Below are 26,898 nucleotides of genomic sequence, written 5' to 3' on the forward strand. Positions count from 1 at the left end.
GGCTTCCCCAGTGATTCAGTGGTAAAGAATCCACCTGCAATGCAGGAGATCCAAGAGACTCAGGTTCAATCCCTGGGTCGGGAAGATCCCTTGGAGGAGGGCATGGCAACCCACTCTAGGTATTCTTGCCTGGAGAATCCCACGGACAGAGGAGCCTGGCGGGCTTCAGTCCATAAGGTCGAAAAGAGTCAGGACTGAAGCTACTGAGCATGCATGCAAGAGAGCGTAAACAGAGAATAAAACAGCCCCCAGGGGCTTCTGGAAAATCCCAAGTAATTCTGATTTCCTCTTCTATCCAGACCATGATCCGTCTGCTGAACGAACCAGCTACCCTGAAGGTACTATGATTCATGTAGGAAGAAGAGAAAGGAAGATTAAAAAAATGAGCCTGAGAGGCACAAAGGACAGGTAAGAAAGGAATAAAGGAGAGAACAGAGGCGATTCGCAAAACTCAAGAAGGGAAAACACAACAAATGTTAGAAAAATACAGAGAAAATCAATGGATTCCGTGCACTTAATTTCTGAATGATGAAATTAACAGATATAGGAAAGTTATGATTTAGTAATGTCAGATTTTATGGAACACGTGTTTTAGCTGATAGAAGATTTTACAAGTCATCCTGAGTATATTAAAGAGGAAGAGGAACTGGATTAAGTATAATTAACTTCTCACTGTCTAATGAGTGCCTTTGAGAGAGTTATGGTTTGCGGTTGGCACGTCCTAGATAATTATCTCTCCGCATCCTAACGAGGAGGTGGAGAAAATCCGGCAAGAAACCCAGCCTTGTTAAATGCCTCCTCTATTAAACAGTATGCTGGCTGCTCCCTGTCTGCAAAACTAATGCTCAAAGGAGTCATTTCCCCCAAAGTGACAGGGTTGGCAAGTGGCGGAGCTTAGAGAGGAGACAGGGTCTCTGACTCTTGTGCCTGGCTCTGCGTGTCCTATTAGAAAATACACGTTCAGAGGAGGGAAATGACAGGGGCAGAGAAAGGTCACATCTGCAAGTAAAGGGTTTCTTTTCTGAGTTTGCATCTTCATGGGTAAACTGACGGCAAGAGTGTGAACCAATATAACGGTAAGAGTTGATGGGGACTCAAGAAGGGACTTCTCCAGTGGGTCCAGTGGTTAAGACTCCAAGCTTCCAACTCAGGGGGCTCAGGTTCAATCCCTGGTTGGGAAACTAAGATCCCACATGCTGCTCAGTGTGGCCAAATAAAGAAATAAAATTTTCCAAAAAAAAAAAAGAAAGAGTCAAGGAGATGGGGGAGACATCATGTCCAGCCCTGAAATGACTAAACATCTCCAGGAGAGGTGTTGTAAGCTTCTCAGAGGCGCTTACAGTCAGTTCTGTGCCAAGTTGCATGGTGCATTCCAGAAGGGCAAAGGGAATTCAAAGCAAGGACCTCAGGGGTAGCCATTGAAACGGCATGAACACAGGGTTGGGGTTTAGAATCTTGGCGAAATGCTGGCAGAGTGACCTGCCTGTGGACCCCACGGTGATTTTACAGGAATGTGAAACCATTCGGGAAGAAATTCCCTGAACATACCTGCATACCTCTCCTTTTGGGTGAAGAAGACAGCAGCCTTCCTCCACCTTGCTGTGAAATCTTGCCTGAATACTCTTAGGTTCTTTCTAAATAAATCACTTCCATATTAGAGACAAAGGAATGCGTGAGACCTTAAGTAAATGGGGCTTCTTCTGAGCTTGAACTATTCAGTTTAAACCAAAAGTTCTCAAACATTTTGGCAGCAGGCCCCTTTAAACTCTCAAAAATAATTGAGGATTCAACAGATGTTTGTTTATAGGGGTAATATCCACCAATGTTGACCATATTAAAGTTATGGAAAAATTGAAAACATTTGTTTATTCCTTTAGAAAGAACAAAAATTGCCTTATTACAAGTTTGTATAAATGACATATTTTTATGAAAAATACCAGGACAGCACCAGAGAGGAAAAAAACTTTTTTTTTTTTTAAAACAAAGTAACATTGTGCATGCTAAGCTGCTTCAGTCATGTCCAACTGTTGCACACTGGAAAAGTGGTATTGCTTTACATTTTTTTCATGTAGCTTGTGGCTTAACAGAAGACAGCTGGATTTTTGTATCTGCTTCTGTTTTCAATGTGATGCACTACAGTGTTCGGGTTGAAGTATATGAAGAAAATCTGGCCTCACACAGATACATTGTTGGAAAAGGAACCAGTATTTTAATGGTCTTTTTTATATGGTTTCAGATAACCTCTTTGATACCACACAAAGATTAGTTGCAATGTGGAATCCAAAACACGATCAATGAATTTTTCATACATGTTACACAGAATCTGTTGGTCTGCACTGCATTTTACATGTATCTTTAACCCATGCATGATTTTTTATCATATATTGGTCATTTGGAAAAATTTGGTTCATGAGATCTTCCTAATATTAATATGGTTCAATATACAATATTTTTAAGAATTACATTCGTTAATATTACTCTTACCCTTGTCAGAACAGCTTCAAGGTATTGGGAAGCTATCAAACTTCTAAAGAGATACAAGTTTTCCAAACTTCTAAATTAAGGAAATAATATGAACATTCACTTATAACGATGTGAGTCAATTCTGTGCTAAATGGCATAGAAGTAGAAGATGAAAGCATCAGCAAAAACTGAAATAAAGGACCCCTGGAAGTTTCCTCCTTTACAACAAGAACACTGGCAGCATTTGTCTGAATCAACTTTTTCAGAACCCTCAACACCAGTCAAGGGCAAAGTGGGTAGCATTTGTTCAAGAAAAATGGCTGACTCCCAGCAAGAAGAGTGAGTTTTTTGCAATTTAATTCGCCCTAGCCCTCTCCTGTATCCCCAGTTGCATGGTAGTCTCAAGAACCAAGAGCCCACAGCCCGTGAAAGTCTATAGCCCAGTAACCACTAAAGGAGAAAGAACAGGGTGGGAAGCCCTTGTTCCAGAAGCCCCCTTCCCTGGGAATCAGTATTATGACCCATTTGGTGCTGACCTGGACAACCTCACCCACAAGATTCCCTTTACATGACAGAGCTCAATCAATATGAACAATATTTTCCCGGAGAGCATTTTTGTCCAAAAAATTCAGAGCCAACAGTGTCACATCTAGGCTGCCTGCAGCCGTGGATAACAACTACGGCAAACAACAGGCACACCGATATGTTGAACTGGGAAGGAGGAGGTTGGTTCCCATTGATGCTGGGGGCGTGGGGTGGTGAGAGGAGGCAGGAGGCTGGGCATAGCGCTAATCCTAGAAGTTCCTTGGGATTCCACCTACTTGGGATGGTTTTGCGTCCTGTGAACAAGTGTCGTAAATGTGAGTGAGAACTAAGAACCCAGGAAAGGGATCCACAGGGCTGGTGATGCTATAAAATAAGAATGTGAAGACACAGCGTTGGGGACAGAATGTATCAAGTGCAATAAAAGGCATGGAGTCATGTTTTTCTTTAGCTGTTGGTGCCATAGACCTATGCAAACGGACGCACTTTGAAATCCCTCCACTTCTCTCCCCATCATTCTCATCATCCCCGAAGGGCATCGTGTGTTCAAATGCATTATTTCATGCATTTATCTTTTCCTGGTTGTTGTTTAATCACTAAGTCATACCCAACTCTTGCTATCCCACGGATTATAGCCCACCAGGCTCCTCTGTCCGTGGGATTCTCCAGGCAAGAATACTGGAGTGGATTGCCATTTGCCTCTCCAGGGGATCTCTCCCACCCAGGGATCGAACCCGGGTCTCAGGTCTCCTGCATTGCCGGCAGATTCTTTACCACTCAGCCACCTGGGAAGCCCTCGTTCATGACTGCAGTGGCGTAAATAAAATGAGTTGCGTCCGTGTGGAATGCGAAGCCGATGACCCCGCCCCTGATGCGGCTCCCTTCCTTCTGTCTCCTGGAGGTCTTTTGCCCGCTCCCCCAAAACGCTCCCACCATCGTTAAAAATGCTGAAACTCAAACTGTGAGATCTGGCCAGGTGCCCTGAAGGCAGAGTTGGTAGGAGAAGAAGCTGAAAGTGTTGGCTAGAGGTAAGACTTGGAGCCCTCTCTGAATTTCAGATATGACTCTATTACTCATTCCATGTTCCAGTGGAAGAAAACAAGACCTGGGAATGAGCTGTCTCCCCGGCCCCTCCCTGAGGCTGCCTGTGCAGCAGCGGGGGGGAGGCTGGGCTCATGCATACTTACATGATGACATCCTTGTCCTTCCCGCAGTCAGAGCACGGGGTGAAGGTCATAGTATTTTCTGACACTAAGTGTCTGTATTTTATGACTTGCCTAACTACCGTTGTCCATTTTATGAACTGACTTACTCAGAATAACTGAAGGAATAAGCAAGGCTTGCGTTTCCTTTCCAGGCCCCAAAGCTACATTCATTGTGGAGATGGAAGAATTCTAACACTACAAACACACGGAATTTCTTGATAGATGTATTTTAAAATTGATGAAGAGATTCCTTGTACATGCACCAATTTATCTAGTTACTTATCCAACAGATGTACTGAACCGGACCTCTGGAGAGATAAAGGGGGCTTTGGTTTGTGCTGCTCCAGGGACCGTCTGCCCCTGTCCCCTCTTGTGCTCACTATTACAGAGCTGGCCCCTGGAATCTGCATCTCCCCCGCTCCCAGGGCCACTGGCTCTCTGCTGCACTTGACCCAAAGAAGGGAGGGGATGGGGCTTCCCAGGTGGCACAGTGGTAAACAATCCACCTGCCAGTATGGGAGACACGGGAGACGCGGGGGCTGGAAAGATCCTCTGGAATAGGACATGGCAACCCACTCCAGTATTCTTGCCTGGAAAACCCCATGGACAGAGGAGCCTGACGGGTTACAGTCCATGGGGTCACAGAGTCAGACACAACTGAGAGCACACACCTAGGCAGGAGATGGGAGGGTGGGCAGAGGGGAGAAGCCAGCCTCAGGTGGCATTTCCAGCAGGCTCCACCCTTCCTGCAGCTCCAGTTCCCACAGGACAGCCCACCCAGAATGAACAGCCTGCCTCCCGCCCCCACCCCACCCCGCTTGGTCCTTGCAGGTAGGAGATTATGCTTCCTGCTGACGCTTATCTCCAGGGACCCCACTGCCCCGTCTGGCTCAGTCACTTGTATACAGCTTGGTTTTTGTCTTGCTGGTTAGACTCTGACTGATAGAATACTGGAGTGGGTAACCTTTTCCTTCTCCAGGAGATCTTCCCGACCCAGGGATCGAACCCAGGTCTCCCACATTGCAGGCAGATTCTGTACTGTCTGAGCCACCAGGGAAGCATCAGTCATCTTCCTGGTTAGACTCTGACTGATACAGAGATGATTTATTTTACAGATCTTAGAACTGAGGTCCAAGGAAGGTGTGACTGTCTTAAGTTACACAGCCAAACAAAATAATAAGAAACATCTCCCATGTGTAAGGCACTGTGCTAGCTGCTGTGTAGAAGATACAAGTGTTAAAGTTTGAGGTCTTCCCTCAGGAGATCCCCGTCCAATGAGGGAAATGAGGTGTCCATATAAGCAGCCCCAAGACAAGACAGGATGTGCTAAGTGCCGTTAAAAATCAGAACAATGCTGGAAATCTGGGGGTGGGAAGGTGACAGGTGATGATGAGGGAAGGTTTCCTGGAACTTGAAAGCTAAAGCAGGTCCAAGAAATACACGGTAGGATTTTGGCAGGAAAGGTGGTACGGGCCTGAGGTTGGGGCCCATTGCTCTGGGTAGAAGGAATGGCCAAAGGTGAGAGGAGGTGAGAGAGCAACACACGTGTCTCATTTGGAGCCCCGGGGGAGCACTGGGCCGAAAGTTAGGGCAAGCGCACGATCTACTGTTGAAGCAGGGAGCAGGATGCTTTAGAGAGTGAGGAGAGACGCGATTAACTTTTACACCAAAGAAAGGGTTCCCCGCTGGCTCCGGTGGTAAAGAACCCGCCTCCAAGCAGGAGACTCGGGAGACACAGGTTCGATTGCCAGGTGGGGAAGATCCCCTGGAGGAAGAAATGGGGTGCAATCCACCACAGCATTCTTGCCTGGAGAATCCCATGGACAGAGGAGCCTGGTGACTACAGTCCATGGGGTTGCAAAGAGTCAGACACGACTGAACATGTACACGCACACGCACACAACACATACATGTACACGCACACAACACATACACGTACATGCACGCACGTACACACACACATGTACACGCACACGTACACACACACACGCAGGCAGAAGGTGGGGCTGACCCAGGCCAATTAGGAGCAGGAGGAGTTGCTGACCAGGAGGTGGGGTCCAGGTCATGAATGGCTTTGCATCCCAGCCTGAGGGGTTTGGACCTCATGCTCCAGTTCTGCGGGAAGCAGATGAGAGTGCCCATTTCGGGAGGAGAGGAAATTGTTCTGTAAGAGGCTCACCATGTTGCACAGGGTACCAGGGTGAGGCTGAGACACCCCGCTCTCCTGAGGCCTCCGGCTAAGTGGGAACATCCCATCCTCCCCTAAGTCCTGCTCGACCTACAAGCATAGACACCTGGCTCATGGCAGGCACTTGAAAAAGGAGACGGAACGTGGATGGAATGAGACTTGCTTCCTTCCCTGGGGGAGCCAGCAACTTGGCCAAGAGATAAGACTTTCAGGTATTAAACAGGGAGCAAGATATGATTTGCAAACTTCAGAGTCATTGAATTCTCAAAGGCACCGTGGAGGCAGGGAGTGCTTGTGCCGGACTGGAGGGGAGAGGCCAGGGTGGCTTGGATCTCAGGGAACAGAGCCAGGAGCGGGTAACCTGAGCCCAGTGGGGAGGATTAGACTTGGCTGGACAGGGAGGAGAGGGGCACTCCAGGCAGACGTACATGAGCGAGACCCAGCGGGTCACGGGTGAGGGTCAGCGAAGAGCCGAGCCGTGTGGGGAGCAGGCCCTGGAGGATGCGTGTTGGGGGCTGGAAGGCACGGAACTCTGCTCAGGAGCAAACTGCCGGGGCAAATCTGCTGTTCCTCTTCATTCAAGTGCAATCCTGAGCGGATGGCAGAGGCAGGGGACAGACTTGGTGGCCAGCCTGCCTGGGTTCACACGCCGTCTGCTGTGTGATAGTGGACAATCGCTAGATCTGCACCAGGGCTGACGTGAGGTTACGGAGTTAATTCCTGTAAAGGGCTTAAAGCAGGGCCCGGCGCACACGAAGCTCTAAATCGGTGGTTCTCAGCCCTGCCCTAGAATCTCTTACAGTGCTTGATAAAAACTGCCAGCGCCAGAAGAGTCTTAGGGCAGGGAGACCATTCTGCAGGATGCAATACTGGTGGGCAGGTGTCATCAGGCATTTTCCCAAACCCATGGAATGTACAACACCGAGAGAGAGAGAGAGAGAGAGAGAGAGAGAGAGAGAGAGAGAGAGAGAGAGAGTGAGAGAGCTCTGATGCAAACCACGGACTTGGGCTGGTAACGGCGTGTCCGAGAGTCTCACCAGTTGTGACAAACTCCCCGCTCTGGGCGGGGATGTGGATGGTGGAGAGTCTGCACCGGGGACGGGGGCGGGGGGCGGCTGGGGGGGGGGTGGGTGGTATGGAAACTGCTTTCGGCTCCAATGCTCTAAAAAATTAAGCCCGTTTGAAAGAGCAGAAAATATTCCCAGTGCCAGGGCCCCACCAAAACAAAACAAAACAAAAAACCAATGAAGCAGCATCTCAGTGATGGGCTGTGCTGCTGGCATTTTTCAGCCTCCCAGGTGACTGTGACGGGCAGTCAGGGCTCAGCAGGCACTGAGCTAAACGGACATCGGCTCGGGGACCTGGTGAAGCAGGTGGGGGAGTCGCTCAGTGGACGGCAGAGGAGGGTTAGGGCTAGGCCCGGGCATGCCAGGGGGTGGCTTCCTGGCTCTCATTTGGCACAAAAGTGCTGAGCATGTGGCAGCTTTTTGAACCTCTTGGATCAAATGCAGACCAATCAGATATTCTGTGAACAAGACATGAGCACACTGGTTTCAGAAAGGAAACCGTTTCATGGTCTTACCCCCAACAGGCTTGGTTAACAGACGACAGACCCCTCTTCTCAAAAGAAAATTCAAGCGAAGCTGGAAACCATCGCCACCGGCCTCACCGACAGGCCACCAAGCTGGCACAGGGTCCCAGAACCTCTCCAGAAATCTCAAAGGACATGGTGACAACAGCAAGACTTCTAGATTAAATTGCAAATCCATCTATGAAAGACGTGGCCTCTTGAGAGCAGGACAGAAAACCAGGCAACACTGGACCCTGGCTTGGAGGACCCAGTGCTCTTTCACGGAAGTCAATTAGCTTAGAATTCTGAAGGACTAACACTGTTATTTCATTTAAACACCCGACATGCTCCAAGACAAACCTGGATTTTCTCATCCAAACCTTTTTCCATCTCACCATTCCATTCTACCGGTTACTGGGGCCGTGCACCCTGGAGTCGGTCCTCCACTCCCTCCTAGCATCCGGTCCAACAGCAAAATATCCAGTTGTGTGAGATGGATCCAGAAGCTAGTGGCTTCCTGCCTCCTTCTCCAGGACCACCGTGGACCAGTTTTGTTGGTCCATCTGACGTGTGACTCCCTCTCTCTTGACCCTATTCCATGAGATCACGGGCTTTGCTGCTGCTACCATGGGTCAAGGCCACTGCAGCAGGAGTGAAACAAAAGGGGTCAACCAGCTTCCTTGGGAAAAAAAAAAGTGAAGAAAAAATATGAATGGGACATTTGAACAGACAGGGGAAACTGTGATTCTATGCCTGTCTGCTGCCGGTTAATTTCAAACCTTCAGAAATAGAAGCTGGAATAGTGACTGTAGTCAAAAACCCTGAATTCAGGATCCTTACAGAGGCAGAGACTGACGTCCCCTTGTTATCCTAGCAGAGAGAGATTAAACAGTGTAGTCCCTTTACAGTGATGCTGCCGGCATGTGTGTTTGGTCAGAGCAGACAACATTACAGAGGCCCTTGGTTTGGGGGAAAAAACTCTCTCTCCTCCTGCTTCTGAAGTGGTTAGGACTCTCTACAAATAAAAACAGTGCTTCAGTTCAGTTCAGTTCAGTCACTCAGTCATGTCTGAGTCTTTGCGACCCCATGAATCGCAGCACGCCAGGCCTCCCTGTCCATCACCATCTCCCAGAGTTCACTCAGACTCACGTCCATCAAGTCCGTGATGGCATCCAGCCATCTCATCTTCGGTCGTCCCCTTCTCCTCCTGCCCCCAATCCCTCCCAGCATCAGAGTCTTTTCCAATGAGTCAACTCTTCATGTGAGGTGGCCAAAGTACTGGAGTTTCAGCTTTAGCATCATTCCTTCCAAAGAAATCCCAGGGCTGATCTCCTTCAGAATGGACCGGTTGGAACAGTGCTTAGGAAAATTTAAACAAAGAAAAGCAAGATCTTCCTGGACCCAGGGATCAAACCTGGATCTCCTGCAATGGTAGCACATTCTTCACCATCTGAGCCACCAGGGAAGCCCCAGCGTTTGGACAATCCCCGACATAAGATAGGCCTTCCATGAATCTTTTTTTTAATTTTTGTCTGTATTGACTTTAGTACAATATTGCTTCTGCTTTTTTCCCCCAGTGTTTTGTGTTTTTGGCCATGATTTTGGTTTAGGATCCTGGATCAGGGATTGAACCTGCAACCCCTGCAGTGAAAGGTGAAGTCTTAACCACTGGACTTTTAGGGATGTCTGTGAATCCTTATTTTTAAAGGAAGTCCTCACGATCACTTCTTTTTGAGTTCTACTCTAGCAAGTGTGTTAGTAGACTTGTTTTGGAGAACAGCCCTAGCAGAATGAGATGCAGTGGGGGACAGGACACATTCTTGGGTAATCTTAGCTTTGGCCCTAACCAGTTCTTAGGAACTTAGATGGGTCCCACGATCACTTTGGGTCTTAGGTTTATAAAGGAACTGGACTGGACCAATTGCATTTGACCAATTAAATCAGCATTTATTGGGAGTATCATGTAAATATCAGTATTTTTCAAGAGTTCCCTAGGGGTAAGGTATAGCCAGGGGCCAGATAATCCATAGAACAGGGCCTCTCACACTTTAATCACCTGGGATCTCGTTAAAAGGCAGCATCTGATTTGCCAGACTCTGGCATTCTAACAAGCTTCCAGGGGAAATCAACTTTGAATGACAAGGCCTTGGAGTCGCTTCCAGCTCTGTGACTCCACCGTGTCTATGAAGAGTGAATGTCCCTTTATTAAATCCTCAGAAAAATACCAGTTATCACTTGACTGGCACCTCCATTTGAGCTGAGTTTGTAGGAAATGCCGAGCAGATCCCCCTGTGAAACTCAGTGGCTGTTTTAATTGGTTTTGCCTTATTTATTTATTTTTTCAAAAAATTGAAGTATAATTGTTTTACAATGTTGTGATAGCTTCTGCTGTACAACAACATGAATCAGCTGTAAGTGTAAATACATCCTCTCTCTCTAGAGCCTCCTGCCCTCCCCTCTAGGTCGTCACAGAGCACCCGGCTGAGCTCTCTGTGCTTACAGCAGCTTCCCACCAGCTAGCTATTTTACCCATGGGCTTCCCTGGTGGCCCAGAGGTAAAGAACCTGCCTGCCCATGCCGGAGGCATGGGTTCTACCCCTGGGTCAGGAAGATCCCCTGGAGAAGGAAATGGCAACCCACTCCAGGATTCCTGCCTGGAGAATCCCATGGACAGATGAGCCTGGTGGGCTACAGTCCACGGGGTTGCAAGAGAGTCGGACATGACTTGACTGAAGGCGAGTGTACACATGTCACTCCTAATCTCCCAGCTCCTCCCACCCTCTCCTTCCCCCAGCTGTGTCCGCAAGTCCTTCTCTGCGTCTGCGTCTCTGTTCCGACCCTGCAGGCAGGCTCATCAGGACCATTTTCCTGGATTCCATGCATTACGCACTCACATACAGCATTTGTTTGTCTTTCTGACTTACTTCACGCTGTACGACAGATTCTGGGTTCATCCACATCACTATCATCGACCCAATTTCATTCCTTTTTATGGCTGAGTTGGTTTCGCTTTTTTAAAAAACTAGTTGCTCAACCCAGCCAGGAGGAAATAGTGCAAAAACAGACTGGAGAACTTCTCTCTCAAAAGCAGCCTAGGAGACTGTGGTCAGGGAAGGACCCATTCACAATGCGATCGCTTCTCTTTGCCTGCAGCTCTGTTGTCAGAGCCTTGGTGCCAGCTGCCTCCCGCTTGGTCCTCTTCCCTGGCCCATCTGCCTTGCTCCCATATCACCCGGAGCCTGCTGGGTGAGCCAGCCCGGCAGTTGGCAGCAGACAGGATAGTGGGGAGCCGGCACAGTGCCCGGGGGAGCAGCCCCTCGCCGGGGGAGGGGTAGGCAGGAGTGGCAAGGAAGAAGCGTCCCACAGCTGGGGCAGTGGCGCAGGGAACCAGGAATGACAAGGCCAGAAAGGGGGCGGCCACAGAGCGACCAGAAGCTCAGGCTCCCGCAGCTTAGTGGGACCGGAGTCACTGGCGTGGTGGCCTGGTCCTGCGGCTCCTGCAGGAGGCCTCTTAACAGTCCCTATCTGCACACCCCCTTAAACAGCACAGCCCCCAAAGGACCGGCAGGCTGACCACCAAGAAGCCACCATGGTTCAAATCCTTCCCCCGAAACTCAGATGGCCGTCCGGGGAATGGCTCTCTGGGGAGAAAAAAGCGAACTGACAAGGACAGAGGAACAGGAGAAACGCCTGCAGAGTTTATTGAACTCGCACATGTACATGGAGCCTTCACAAGAGAGTGGAGACCCAGAGAAGTGAGCAGAACAGGAGGCTTTTACGCGGGGTCGGCACAGAAATGATAAATTTGCGCAAAGGACTGACAAGACAGAAGGTGTGAGCTGTGGGCAGTGAATGGCGAGGAGGTCACGGGAAGACACGCGTGACTCTCATGAGGTTTGTTTGTACAGAATTCTTGCCCCAGTTTCCCCATCTCTGGTGATAAGAAGGCCTTCTCTCCTCCGGGTACAGGGAATGCACCTTTCACAGGGGAGTTTTATTAATAGGACCTCTTTCCGGGAAGAATGGTGATGGGGGAAGGTCAGAATGATCTTTCTGCTTCTTTCATTTTTTTAAAATTCCTTCAACTTAAGGTCTTTCACACACCAAGGTATCGTATTTGGGGGTGGCACATCCTACATGCCATCAGCTCTTTCCCCTCCCCTCAGATGAAGATTCAGTAAAGAACATAACAAACGCACCATATAGGCATTGCGTAATTCATCCCACAGAGCTCACTGTCCCGGGGGCTGGGGGTGCAGCAGGGAACACATCGGACAAGTTTCTGCTATCCCCATGGAACCTACCTTCAAGCTGAGGGGAAACTATGACAAACAAAAATATAAATAAATGCAGATCAAGGACTGGAAATAACCCCAGGTGTCCAAGCACGAGATAACAAATTCTGGGTAATCCAAACCACGAAACTCGGAAACATTGCTCAGCCATAAAAGGAGGGAACCACTGATACACCAAACGACACGGATGATTCTCGAATAATTATGTGGCATGAAAGAAGCCAGATGCGAAAGAGTACATGCTCTATGATCTCATTTAATTATAAAAATTCTAGAAAAAATTAAGCGAGTCTCCAGGGACCACAAGCTTGCTGTATTTGGGGGCGTGCAAAGAGGGCCAGAAAGTGGGGGTGCAAAGGGGCATGGAGAGGCCCTTTAGGAGACTAAATGTGTCTATTCTCTTGACGGTGGTGATGGTTCCATGGCTGCACGCATGTGTCAAAGCGCACCAAACTCAACACTTCAAATGTGAAGAGCTCACTCTGTGTCTATTACACCTATGCAAAGCTGAAATTCTGAGTGTGCGTGTGTGTGTGTGTATACCCATATGTACATACATTACATCATGTGCTACGTGAAGACTGAAGCAAGATAAGGAAGGCAGGACATGCTGGGGGCAGGTGGTGCTATTTTAGATGGTGGTTCAGAGGTCTCAGGTGATTTTGAGCAGAAACCTGAAGGCAGTAAGAGAACTAGCCACGGGGTTATCTGGGGAGAGAACATTCCAGAAGAAAGAGCAAGGGCCAGGGTCTTGTGGGAGCACCCTAGGCCTGAGTAACACTGGAGCTCAGGGATGGCTCAGAATCTAGTTAATGATCAAGGTCTGAACCGAATCATTGCCCCAGGCTTCACATACAGTCTTGCATCTGTTCTGCCTACCTGGGGAGAGTCCATGCCTTTGGCTAGGCTTTTTAACACTTATAGGAATTCCCTGATAGCTCAGTTGGTAAAGAATCCGCCTGCAATGCAGGAGACACCGGTTCGATTCCTGGGTCAGGAAGATCCCCTGGAGAAGGAATAGGCTACCCACTCCAGTATTCTGGCCTGGAGAATCCCATGGACTGTACAGTCTGTGGGGTTGCAAAGAGTCGGACACGACTGAGTGACTTTCACTTCACTTCTTAACACTTATATAAGCCCTTATCATTCTAAACCAGCTCTGGAATCACACTAAGATTCTCATTCAAGAATTCTAAGAGCTTCCCTGGTGGCTGAGTGCTAAAAAATCTGCCTGCCAATGCAGGAGACATAGGTTCAATCCCTGATCCAGGAAGATTCCACATGCCAAGGAGCAACTAAACTCATGACAGCAAGTACTGAGCCTGTGCTCTGGAGCCCGTGCTCTGCAACAGGAAAATTTTAAAGCCTGAGCACCACAACGAGAGAGCAGGCCTGCAGCAGCGCCCACTCGCCACAGCCAGAGAAAATCCATGCAGCAACAAAGACCCAGCACAGCCAAAAAATAAATATATTAAATTATTTTAAAAAAGAATTCTGAGATCCATTTGGCCCCCATCTTCTCTAAAATGGGAAGGTAACCTAATCCCACTTTCAAACTCCCATGACTAAGAGTGACTAACTATCTAACAAAACACAGAAGACTCTGAAAAAAGTGAACATTTACCTGGCATTTGCTCAGTACCAGGCACTGTTCTAAAAACCTTCTATGTATTATCTCAGGACATCTTCCCCCAGCCTTGCAAGGTAGATACTATTATTATTCCCACTTTACCCTTTATGGGGCTTCCCTGGTGGCTCAGAGGGTAAAGCATCTGCCTGCAATACAGGAGACCTGGGTTTGATCCCTGGGTCAGGAAGATCCCCTAGAGAAGGAAATGGCAACCCACTCCAGTACTCTTGCCTAGAAAATCCCGTGGACAGAGAAACCTGGTAGACTACAGTCCATGGGATCACAGAGAGTCGGACACGACTGAGAGGCCCCGCTTTCTCTCTTTCACCCTTCATAGATGCAGACGTGCCCAGTCAGGAAGCAGGGCTGACAGTTGAACCTGGGAGGTTATGACTCTGAAGCCAGCCCTTGTTAAATACCCACTCATGGCCTTGCAGAGTGCTGCAAATCTCTGATTCTTAACCAGTGGTCCCACATATACCCCTACTGGCCTGGTCCAGGCCTGACCCTGTGCATGGTTGGGATACCTTCCAAATTTGGAGCAGTGCTATAGACTGAATTGTGTCCCCTTCAAATTTATGTGTTAAAGCCCTGACTCCCAATATGATGGTGTTTGGTAACAAGGCTTTTGAGAGGTGATTAAGTTTAGGTGCGAGCCAGCAAACTGAGCACAGGCGGCTGCGAGCCGGCGCACTGAGCAGGCCGGTGCACTGAGCGCGGCCAAGAGGAGCTACCCCATGTCCGAGGTCAGGGGCAGCGGCCTAGAGTGCCAGGCTGCGATGGTGCAAGAATGGCCGAGAGGAGCTACCCTGAGTCCGAGGTCAGGGGCAGCAGCCGGGAGGAGACACCCCACGTCCGAGGTCAGTGGCGGCCGGGAGGAGACACCCTGCATCCGAGGTCAGGGGCAGCCGGGAGAAGCCACCTTGCACCCGAGGCCAGGGGCAGTGACCCTGAGGAGCCACCCTGAGCCCGAGGCCAGGGCTAGCGGCCGGGAGGCGCAACCTGAGGAGCTGGTGGCTACGCAGGCACAGGAGGGCCTAGAGGAGCTATCCCACGTTGAAGGTCAGGAACGGCGGTGGTAAGGAGATAGCCCTCGTCCAAGGTAAGGAGCAGTGGCTGTGCTTTGCTTGAGCAGCGGTGAAGAGATACCCCATGCCCAAGGTAAGAGAAACCCAAGTAAGATGGTAGGTGTTGCAAGAGGGCGTCAGAGGGCAGACACACTGAAACCATACTCACAGAAAACTAGTCAATCTAATCACACTGGGACCACAGCCTTGTCTAACTCAGTGAAACCGAACCATGCCTGCGGAGCAACTCAAGACGGGCGGGTCATGGTGGAGAGGTCTGACAGAATGTGGTCCACTGGAGAATGAAATGGCAAGCCACTTCATATTCTTGCCTTGAGAACCTCATGAACAGTATGAAAAAGCAAAATAATAGGATACCAAAAGAGGAACTCCCCAGGTCACTAGGTGCCCAATATGCTACTGGAGATCAGTGGAGAAATAACTCCAGAAAGAATGAAGGGATGGAGCCAAAGCAAAAACAATATCCAGCTGTGGATGTGACTGGTGATAGAAGCAAGATCCAATGCTGTAAAGAGCAATATTGCATAGGAACCTGGAATGTCAGGTCCATGAATCAAGGCAAATTGGAAGTGGTCAAACAAGAGATGGCAAGGGTGAGCGTCGACATTCTAGGAATCAGCGAACTAAGATGGACTGGAATGGGTGAATTTAACCCAGATGACCATCATATCTACTACTGCGGGCAGGAATCCTTTAGAAGAAATGGAGTAGCCATCATGGTCAACAAGAGAGTCCGAAATGCAGTACTTGGATGCAATCTCAAAAACGACAGAATGATCTCTGTTCGTCTCCAAGGCAAACCATTCAATATCACAGTTATCCAAGTCTGTGCCCCAACCAGTAACGCTGAAGAAGCTGAAGTTGAATGGTTTTATGAAGACCTACAAGACCTTTTAGAACTAACACCCAAAAAAGATGTCCTTTTCATTGTAGGGGACTGGAATGCAAAAGTAGGAAGTCAAGAAACACCTGGAGTAACAGGCAAATTTGGCCTTGGAAGGCAGAATGAAGCAGGGAAAAACTAATAGAGTTTTGCCAAGAAAATGCACTGGTCATAGCAAACACCCTCTTCCAACAACACAAGAGAAGACTCTACACATGGACATCACCAGATGGTCAACACCGAAATCAGATTGATTATATTCTTTGCAGCCAAAGATGGAGAAGCTCTATACTGTCAACAAAAACAAGACCAGGAGCTGACTGTGGCTCAGATCATGAACTCCTTATTAGCAAATTCAGACTTAAATTGAAGAAAGTAGGGAAAACCGCTAGACCATTCAGGTATGACCCAAATCAAATCCCTTACGATTATACAGTGGAAGTGAGAAATAGATTTAAGGGCCTAGATCTGATAGATAGAGTGCCTGATGAACTATGGACTGAGGTTCGTGACATTGTACAGGAGACAGGGATCAAGACCATCCCCATGGAAAACAAATGCAAAAAAGCAAAATGGCTGTCTGGGGAGGCCTTACAAATAGCTATGAAAAGAAGAGAGGCGAAAAGCAAAGGAGAAAAGGAAAGATATAAGTATCTGAATGCAGAGTTCCAAAGAACAGCAAGAAGAGATAAGAAAGCCTTCTTCAGCAATCAATGCAAAAAAATAGAGGAAAAGAACAGAATGGGAAAGACTAGAGATCTCTTCAAGAAAATCAGAGATACCAAGGGAACATTTCATGCAAAGATGGGCTTGATAAAAGACAGAAACGGTATGGACCTAACAGAAGCAGAAGATATTAAGGAGAGGTGGCGAGAATACACGGAAGAACTGTAAAAAAAGATCTTCACGACCTCGATAATCATGATGATGTGATCACTCACCTAGAGCCAGACATCTTGGAATATGAAGTCAAGTGGGCCTTAGAAAGCATCACTATGAACGAAGCTAGTGGAGGTGATGGAATTCCAGTTGAGCTGTTTCAAATCCTGAAAGGTGATGCTGTGAAAGGGCTGCACTCAATATGCTAGCAAGTTGGGAAAACTCAGCAGTGGCCACAGGACTGGAAAAGGTCAGTGTTCATTCCAATCCCAAAGAAAGGCAATGCCAAAAAATGTGCAAACTACCGCACAATTGCACTCATCTCACATGCTAGTAAAGTCATGCTCAAAATTCTCCAAGCCAGGCTTCAGCAATACGTGAACCATGAACTTCCTGATGTTCAAGCTGGTTTTAGAAAAGGCAGAGGAACCAGAGATCAAATTGCCACCATCCGCTGGATCATGGAAAAAGCAAGAGAGTTCCAGAAAAACATCTATTTCTGCTTTATTGACTATGCCAAAGCCTTTGACTGTGTGGATCACAAGTAACTGTGGAAAATTCTGAGAGAGATGGGAATACCAGACCACCTGACCTGCCTCTTGAGAAATCTGTATGCAGGTCAGGAAGCAACAGTTAGAACTGGACATGGAACAACAGACTGGTTCCAAATAGGAAAAGGAGTATGTCAAAGCTGTCTATTGTCACCCTGCTTATTTAACTTCTGTGCAGAGTACATCATGAGAAACGCTGGCCTGGAAGAAACACAAGATGGAATCAAGATTGCCAGGAGAAATATCAATCACCTCAGATATGCAGATGACACCACCCTTATGGCAGAAAGCGAAGAGGAGCTAAAAAGCCTCTTGATGAAAGTGAAAGAGGAGAGTGAAAAAGTTGGCTTAAAGCTCAACATTCAGAAAACGAAGATCATGGCATCCGGTCCCATCACTTCATGGGAAATATATGAGGAAACAGTGGAAACAGTGTCAGACTTTATTTTTTGGGGCTCCAAAATCACTGCAGATGGTGACTGCAGCCATGAAATTAAAAGACACTTACTCCTTGGAAGGAAAGTTATGACCAACCTAGATAGCATATTCAAAAGCAGAGACATTACTTTGCCGACTAAGGTCCATCTAGTCAAGGCTGTGGTTTTTCCTGTGGTCATGTATGGATGTGAGAGTTGGACTGTGAAGAAGGCTGAGCACCAAAGAATTGATGCTTTTGAACTGCGGTGTTGGAGAAGACTCTTGAGAGTCCCTTGGACTGCAAGGAGATCCAACCAGTCCATTCTGAAGGAGATCAGCCCTGGGATTTCTTTGGAAGGAATGATGCTAAAGCTGAAAGTCCAGTACTTTGGCCACCTCATGCAAAGAGTTGACTCATTGGAAAAGACTCTGATGCTGGGAGGGATTGCGGGCAGGAGGAGAAGGGGACGACTGAGGATGAGGTGGCTGGATGGCATCACGGACTCGATGGACGTGAGTCTGAGTGAACTCTGGGAGATGATGATGGACAGGGAGGCCTGGCGTGCTGTGATTCATGGGGTTGCAAAGAGTCAGACATGACTGAGCAACTGAACTGAACTAAATTTAGGTAAGGGTGAGGGTGGGGCCCCCATGACAGGATTAGTGCCTTCACAAGAGGAGAGAGCAGAGAGCCTGTCCTCCCCCAACCACTTTCTCTCCCTTTGCCATGTGAGGAGACAGCAAGAAGGCAGCTATCAGCAAGCCCAGAAGAGGGTCCTCACCAGAACCCCACCCTCCTGGCACCCTGATCTCAAGCCTCTAGAACCATGAGAAATAAACTCCTATTGATTAAGCCTCCCAGTCTGTGGTATTTTTGAGCTCATACAGGCAAGATCAACAGATAATGCCATATCCAAACACCTCTCATGTATCGAGCTCATTCCTAGGTTCAAGGGTGGCTCAGGTGTGGTTTGGAAGGGGTCCTGGGAGGGTCCAGAGCATCAGGCTTCCTCATCCACATGCGTGGGACTCAGCCTGAGGCTTGGGCTAATGGCTCAGGAGCTGAGAGGTTGAAGGTGCTGGGATTGGTCCAGCCTTATAGGATTCATAGAAAGGGAACAAGTGCCTGGGTTTTGGGTTTTGAAGCAGGCAAGCCAGGCTATCAGAAGTGATAGAGTCTGAGGCAGGGGTCCAAGGCAAGCATGGAATTCTAAGACAGTGAAAGATAGAGGGTGGTGGGGAGGGCAGGAGAGGCTTCCAGGGGCGATGAAGCAAAAGTGGAGGTAAATTTCATGGGAGACCTTTGACAGGGAGAAAACAGGGCTAGGTTGGTCAGGACAGAAATAAGTTCCCAATCAAACTATGTTCTTAGTCCCATCCCTCCCTGCATCTCCCCTCAGAGCTGAAGCAAAACCTTTCTGGGACTCATAAGACCTGATTCAGTTCCAGTTGCCCTAACTCACTGTCAAGTAAGTTAAAAAAAAATTTTTTTAATATTATTTATTTATTTGGCTGTACTGGGTCTAAGTTGCAGCACACAAGATCTTCAGTCTTCACTGAGGCATGCAAAGATCTTTAGTTGCTGCACATGGGATCTTTTTTTAGTTGCGGCATGTGGAATTTTAGTTCTGGTTCCCTGACCAGGCAGGGAACCTGGACCCCCTGCATTACAAGGCAGAGTCTTAACCCCTGGACCACCAGGGATGTCCTCAGGTAATGTCTCTATGAGGTTCACCTTGAAAGAGGACGTCAACGTTGGTCAGATGATCACTAGTGCAGGAATTTCTGCATCAGCCGGACTCTCCATCTTCCCAATTCTCAGAAACTCACCCCATGATTCTGGGATTACAAAGGAAGAGTGAACCCCACTTGGCCCATGAACTTCCCTCATGTTATTGTCATCTTCTCCAAGTTCTCAGAAGGTGTCAATGGAGGGGCCCTTCCAGAGCCATTCAGCGTGTGTCCAGTTTCCAGTGCACCTTTCTCTGGCTATCCCACCATCTGGGGAGGGACTCCTGGACTGGTCTGTCACCTCAGAGCCGTGGATCTGCCCTAAGAGCCAACACTGTGGTGGGAGCAACCACCCAAGTCCTGTCCCAGGAAAGAATGAGCTGGCACACAAGAAAGGTTGAGCATCCAGTGGCGTGGCCCTGTCACCATCCACTCTGCTGAGACACTCATCTCTGAAGTTAAAACCGGAAAGTGAAGACAGGCAGCAGATTATCAGCACGGCCTTATCATCCCGGGGACCAAATGGGTGCTTCTCATCAGACCCTTGCGACTCACTGAAAAACTGTTCCTGGCCGTGGTCGGAGGAACAGCCACGAAACACAGCAGCTGAATTCATTCAGGAAGAATGCTGCAGGAGCCCGCCCTGGCTCCATGCTCGGACACAGAGCCATCCTGGTGCCAGAAGCACTAGCACTCATCTTTAAGATTTGTGACACCTACTTAAGCTCACGGGAACACAAAGTTCACAAAATGCTTTCCAACCTCGGATGAAATGCCTTTCCCTCTTAGCCAAATTGCAGCAAGCTTCAGTCATCTTTATTTCCACCCAATGAGTCCTTTATCAAACATGTTAATTACATTTTCTTCTCCAAGAGGGAAATAGCAGATGGGGGAAATGCTGCCAAACTTAGCTGCCTTGCTTACCTCTAAATTGCCCTGTTTTTAATCAGTTCCAAAATTATAGTTCAATGTCTGCCTGCCAATGTAGGAGACACAGGAGATGCGGGTTCAATCCCTGGGTCAGGAAGATCCCCTGGAGAAGGAAATGGCAACCCACTCCAATATTTTTGCCTGAAAAATCCCACGGACAGAGGAATCTGGCAGGCTACAGTCCAAAGGGTCGCAAAGAGTCAGACACAATTGAGCATGAGCATGGCTTGGCGTGTTGGGGAACATGTTCAAATTGCACAAAGTAACAATTATTTAAAGAGTATTCTAAATTCTTGGCATGTGTTGATTTAATCCCTGGGTCAATCATTTAAAGCAGATACTATCTTTACCCCTATTTTATTAGTGAGGAAATGGTGACCCAGACAGCTTAAGCAACTTGCCCAAAATGATATGGCTTGTAAGAGGCAGATCTGGGATTTAAATCCATATTCAGTTTTGGATCCAAATCCTTGCTTTCAATGGTGGATACAATCTCCTGTCCTTTGTAAGTGAAGTTGATGGTGACCCTTCTACCTGTAGCAGGATGTGTTCCTTGAGGTGTTTCTTCCAAAAATAAAGATGCTCTCATTTTTTAATTAAATACTTTTCTATTTTTGACTGCCTCGAGTCTTAGTTTCCAGCATGCAAAGTCTTTCCTTGGGGAGCGTAGACTTCTCTCTAGCTGTGGTCAGACTCTAGGGCGCGTAGTAGTTGTGTGTGTGGGCTCAGGTGCCTGAGGCATGTGGGATCTTAGTCCCCAACCAGGGATCTAAGCCATGTCCTCTATATTGGAAGGCAGGTTGTTAAGCACTGGATCACCAGGGAAGTCCCCAGAATGGAGGTATTCTTAACTGACTGACCTCTTCTCGTTTGCCCAGCCTCATTCATGACCAACAACTCATGTTTCTGAGATGTCTGAGAAAGAATTTGGGTTTCCCTGGGTATAGAGATAGGCTGAGGGCCCCTCAAGGGCCAAAGTTGGGCTCAGACAACAAGCGCTTATGAACAACCCTCTGCCAGCTACAAACCAGAGTGGCTTCAGGAATTTAACAGTGCCCCCAAGACTCCTAGCATCTGTCCATCCAGACGTGAGGAAAAACTGAGAAGACCCAGACTTCACTGAAATCACAGATTCAGGTTCACAGATTCCACCTTTTAAAAACCATCCAAACAGAGTTTGTAGTATCAACATATGATAAAAACAGCTTCAATCCTGTGTTTGGATTATAGTTCTCTTGTTAAATATCCATTTTCTTCTTGTTTTTGAAAATTCTCAACTGATTCGAACACTTTCAAAACTATGCATATAAAATTATTCCAGCTCTAAGCACACTTGGCTAAGACAAAGTAATTCTTTCAGATTAATTCTAAGAATAGAAGACTTTCAGGGAATGTTAACTGCTAACTAAAAACAACTAAATTTGTTGCAGTGACCTGTACACTCCACTGATCATTTTGCATAAATCATCTCAATACATCATCACAAACACTCATTTTACAGATGAAGAAACTGAAGCTCAGAGAAGTTAATTGACTTGCTTAAGGTCACATAACTCACAAGCAGCAAAGCTTATTATTAAACTCCTGCCTGCCAAGACAGGAGACATAATGAGATGTGGGTTTGATCCCTGGGTCAGGAAGATCCCCTGGAAGAGGGCATGGCAACCCACTCCAGTATTCTTGCCTGGAGAATCCCATGGACAGAGGAGCCTAGTGGGCTAAAGTCTACAGGGTCACAGAGAGTCAGGCACGACTGAGCGACATAGCATGAGATAGAGTAGACTACAAAGTGTGGCCACTAACTCCTTTCACTCGGTTATGTACACCCTGCTGCAGTGTGACATTTCTACTGTTCAAGAAGTGGCATTTCTCTTCCTGCCTCTTGACTCTGGTCTGGCCCCGTGACTTGCTTTGGTCCAGAGAATGTGGTGGGGGTGGTATTGGGATGGAGCTCAACAAGAATGTTTCCTGGAGCTTTCTCCATATTGCTCCCCTGAGACCCACATATAGGAAGCCAGTTCTAGCCAACTGGAGGATCAGAGTCCACATGGAGGAGAAGTGAGGAGGCCCAGTCAACAGCCAGCATCAACTGCTCCTCCTGGTGAAGCCACCTTGGTCCTCCCAGCCCAGCCAAGCCTCAGACTGACTCAAGTCCATGAGTGAGCATGAGTGAGCCAGGCAGTATCAGCCAGTGCCAGCCCACAGAATCGGGAGAACTAACCAGCTGCTGCTGCTTGAGGGCACTCTGTTTTTGGGTGGTTGATGACACCATTTCTCAGCCTCAGCACTACTGGCATTATAGAATGGGTGGTACTTGGTTGCGGGGCATTGCCTGGAGCAATATCGAACATTCAGCAGCATCCCTGGCCACTAACCAGTGGATGCCGGAAGCACCCCCTCCCAGCCATGACAATCAAAAATGCCTCCAGACATGGCCAGATGTTCCCTGGGGTCAAAAAATGTAAGTGCCTCAGGAAACCCTCAGATGGATTTTTTTCCCTCCAAAATCTTGAGCAATCAATACCCAGCTTAGGGCAGAGTTGGAAAATGTTCTTTGCCCCTGGACCCACTGACACCTCCCAAGTGGCCTGGATGAACTCAGCCGGTATCTTGGGAACAGCACTCTGGTTATCAGAAGAAAAAAAAAAAGGTCCGTCCTATGCTAAGTAGGTGAAGGGCAGCGTTTTTTAAAGAATACTCAGACACATCACATATTAATGTCCTAGAGCCGACATAACGAACCACCATACAGAGAACAGCACAAAACAACAAAAAAGTGTCCCTTCACTGTTCTGGCGGCCGGGAAGTCCAAAATCACGGCGTCAGCAGGGCCACGCCGAAGGGAGGCCCCTCTGAAGGCTCGGGAATGATCGCTCCTCGCCCCTCCCCGCCGGGGGCCGCCAGCAGGCCTGGGCTTTTCCCTCCTCACGCGGCACCACGCCCATCTCCTCCTGTCTTCACCCGGCCATCTCCCTCCATCCGTGTCTCTGTTCTCTCTCTGTATAAAGATATCAGTCAGAGCCAGTATTCATCTAAGTATGATCTTATCTTGAATAAGTCCGTCTGCAAAGACCCTACTTTGGGGCTTCCCTAGTGGCTCAGTGGTCATGAGTCCACCTGCCAATGCAGGAGACATGGGTTCGATCCCAGGCCAGGAAGATCCCACGTGCCTCGGCGCAGCGGAGCCCAGGCGCCACAACTGCTGAGCCTGCGCGCTAGAGCCTGTGCTCCGCAACAGGAGAAGCCACCGCAATGAGAAGCCTGAGCGCAGCAACGAAGACCCAGCCCAGCTGAAGATAAATGAATAAATAAAGAGCCCTGAGCACCTGGTATTGGGGGCGGGGGGCGGAGGGGGGGGGGAAGACCCTATTTCCAAACAAGGTCACACTCTGAGATTCTAGGTGAACATGAATATGGGGGACCCTAGTCGACCCACACACATACGAGCAAACTGCTTGTGGTGACTGCGGTTCTCCCGGCCACTGTCCCCACCAGGTCGTCTACAGGGTCCGCCTCCAGACCAGCCAACGCCAAGGCTGAGCCGACGAGAGAGCGAGCGGGGCTGCTTCCCGTCCCTCTGACCGGGGCTCCTGCCCTGGCCTCCCCCTTCCCCTCCCTTCCGCTTCACTCTTAACCTAGACTCGCCCTCATCACCGCTGGCCGGGACCGGGACCATCCAAAGAGGCCTCCGTGCTGCGGAGACGAGCGTCTCTCTCTAGGTGTGGGTTCCTAGACACAGTGTCATCTGTTGCTTCACTGCTTGTCTTTAAACTCCATTCATAAGAGACCACAGTTCCCAGTTTGTATATATATTGCGACTTGCTTCCAGGATGAGGTAGAAGACATCTATTTGCACTTTCTTCCCCTCCTCCCAACCGCTACGTCTTTAATCCTTATTGAATTGGTTACAATACTGCTTCTGTGTCATATTTTGGTTTTTTGGCCACGAGGCATGTGGGTGGGATCTTCGTTCCCCAATCAAGGATCAAAACCACACCCCTTGCATTAGAAGGCAAACTCTTAACCACGGGACCACCACAGAAGTCCCAACCCCTATATCTCGAGGAGGAAAAAAATGCTTTCATGCTACAGTACAAGCTCTACGGTTATTATTGACACTTCTCTCTCTCCCAACTCTTTCTTGGCTTTCCATGTCTTTGTCTCCCAAGCACACTTGACCTGTGGTAATCAGTCTCTCCAGATAGCCTTGTTTGCTGTAAATACACAGTCTCACGGGATTAGAGGGATACAAGGAGAATGCAGGAAGAATGCGGGCAGGACTCCCGTGTTCAGGAAAGAGGGAAGACGAGAACGTGGATAAACACTTTCCTTCCAAGGAGTGTCTTTTAATTTCATAGCTGCAATCACCATCTGCAGTGATTTTGGAGCCCCCCAAAATAAAGTCAGCCATTGGTTCCACTGTTTCCCCATTTATTTGGCATGAAGTGATGGGACCAGATGCCATGGTCTTAGTTTTCTGAATGTTGAGCTTTAAGCCAACTTTTTCACTCTCCTCTTTCACTTTCAGCAAGAGGCTCTTTAGTTCTTCACTTTCTGCCATAAGGGTGGTGTCATCTGCATGTCTGAGGTTATTGATGATTCCAGCTAGTGCTTGCTCCAGCCCAGCGTTTCTCATTATGTACTCTGTGTATAAGTTAAATAAGCAGGGTGACAATATACAGCCTTGATGTACTCCTTTTCCTATTTGGAACCAGTCTGTTGTACCATGTCCAGTTCTATTAAACTTTTCAGTTTTAGGGTGAATCACTGCCCTGCTGACCTTCAGAGCAGAGAACGAGAGCCCTGACCTTTACGTACCATAGCACTAGCTCCCTGGCTAACTTTCTCTTTCCTGTGTTGTGTCTCTCGCATTGTGACCCACCCGTCTGCCCCTGGGTTTCAGCCTGGCTACCCCTCAACTCCTAACACTCCACAAAATGTTTGGTTTGTCTCTATTCCTCAGCCTGTACAAACAATAATTAGCAAATCTCAATTCCTAAATGGTATCCCATCAGTAAAAGAATACACACTGAGCTTCTCTTCTGGTTATAAAGTGAGTATAATAGTTTAGTTTAGTGTAAGACCCAAATTAATCAATCAAGAAACATGTTGAGTGCTCAGAGGCTCAAAGGTAGGAGTGGAATACATACGAAGTACATTATGTAGGCCCTGAAGGATCTTACTATCTAGACCAGGGGCTGGCAAACTATGGTCCACAGGCCAAATCTGGCTCCCAACTGCTTCTACGAATAAAGTTTTATTGGAACACAACCATGATTCTTTGGGGGATTTTTGTTTGTTTGTTTCATTTTTTTGGTCTATGGCTGTGTTGGCACTATGATGGCAGAGTTGAGGGGTTGTGATAGAGACTGTCTGGGCTTCAAAGCCAGAAGTATTTACTATCTGGCCCTTTATAGATAAAGTTTGCCAATGCTGATATAAACAAACTAATAACCACAACTGCAAATATATATAGGATAGACACATAGATGTGTTAATGTGAAACAGTGAGTTCCTGCCATTAGCAGGAAGGAACACAGCCTACTGAGCAATCATCAGTCCTGAGCAGGAAATAAGCACCGAACGGGAGGCCTGTGCAAAGGAGATGAGGATGTTTGAGGCTGGACAGATCCATGTGCAACAGAACTGGCCGCGAGTCATACAGGCAGCAGGCTTCCCTGGTAGCTCAACTGGTAAAGAATTGTCTCCACTTGCAGTGAGGGAGACACTGGTTTGATTCCTGGGTCAGGAAGACCCTCTGGAGAAGGGACAGGCTACCCACTCCAGTCTTCTTGCCTGGAGAATCACCATGAACAGAGAAGCCTGGCGGGCTACAGTCCGTGGGGTTGCAAAGAGTCGGAAATGACTGAGCGACTAGGCACAGCAGAGCACAGCACACAGGTAGATTCTAAGTTGGCTGGTGTGACGAGGAGGGTGAGCAGAGCCTTGATGAAGTTGCAATGAAGAGGCAGGAAGCCCAGTCCGTGGCTGCGGGGCAGTGGTGGCAGGTGGGCTGCCTCCCAGTACTTGGGTCGAGAGGGGGAGATGGCATGGTTTGTTCACCGCTTGTCTTCCTTGACAGACTTGAGGTTTTCTGAGCAATATTCACTCTGTTCCCCTCGATGCAGGCATTAAGCTACATGCCTGCCATATAGTAGCTGCATGATGAATATCATTTACTGTGTGTGTTGGTCACTCAGTCGTGTCCGACTCTTTGTGACCCCACAGACTGTAGCCCACCAGGCAGGCTTCTCTGTCCATGGAATTCTCCAGGCAAGAATACTGGAGTGGATTGCCATTCCCGTCTCCAGAGGAACTTCCCAACCCAGGGATTGAACCCTGGCCTCCTGCCTGACAGGCCGATTCTTTACCATTTGAGCTACAGGGAAGTCTGAATATCGTTTTAAAATTAAATAATAAACCTGAGGCTTTCAAGGGCTAAAGTCTCTCTTGGTAAATGTCATGCTGCACTTGAAACAATGTGGTTTATTGCCAGATATCTTTTGATGTTGATTTCTAACCTAA

General features: G+C 48.2%; 1 protein-coding gene and 1 long non-coding RNA gene across 5 annotated transcripts in view; one reads left to right on the forward strand and one right to left on the reverse strand.

The window, feature by feature from the left end:
• ALPK2 (alpha kinase 2) overlaps positions 1-26,898 on the reverse strand; it is a 140,412-nt gene that overhangs the window by 92,716 nt on the left and 20,798 nt on the right. The window lies entirely within an intron of this gene.
• The window catches only part of LOC138428537 (uncharacterized), a 46,988-nt gene that overhangs the window by 7,053 nt on the left and 13,037 nt on the right, over positions 1-26,898 (forward strand). For 2 of the 4 annotated variants that reach the window (XR_011252486.1, XR_011252488.1), the window contains exon 4: positions 300-408. This is a non-coding gene — a long non-coding RNA (uncharacterized lncRNA). Of the gene's footprint in view, positions 1-299; positions 1,250-26,898 lie in introns of those variants that run through there. The other 2 variants (XR_011252487.1, XR_011252485.1) reach the window with 1 other exon arrangement.

This window comes from Ovis canadensis, chromosome 23, assembly GCF_042477335.2.
Source record: "Ovis canadensis isolate MfBH-ARS-UI-01 breed Bighorn chromosome 23, ARS-UI_OviCan_v2, whole genome shotgun sequence".
Classification (NCBI taxonomy): Eukaryota; Metazoa; Chordata; class Mammalia; order Artiodactyla; family Bovidae; genus Ovis; species Ovis canadensis.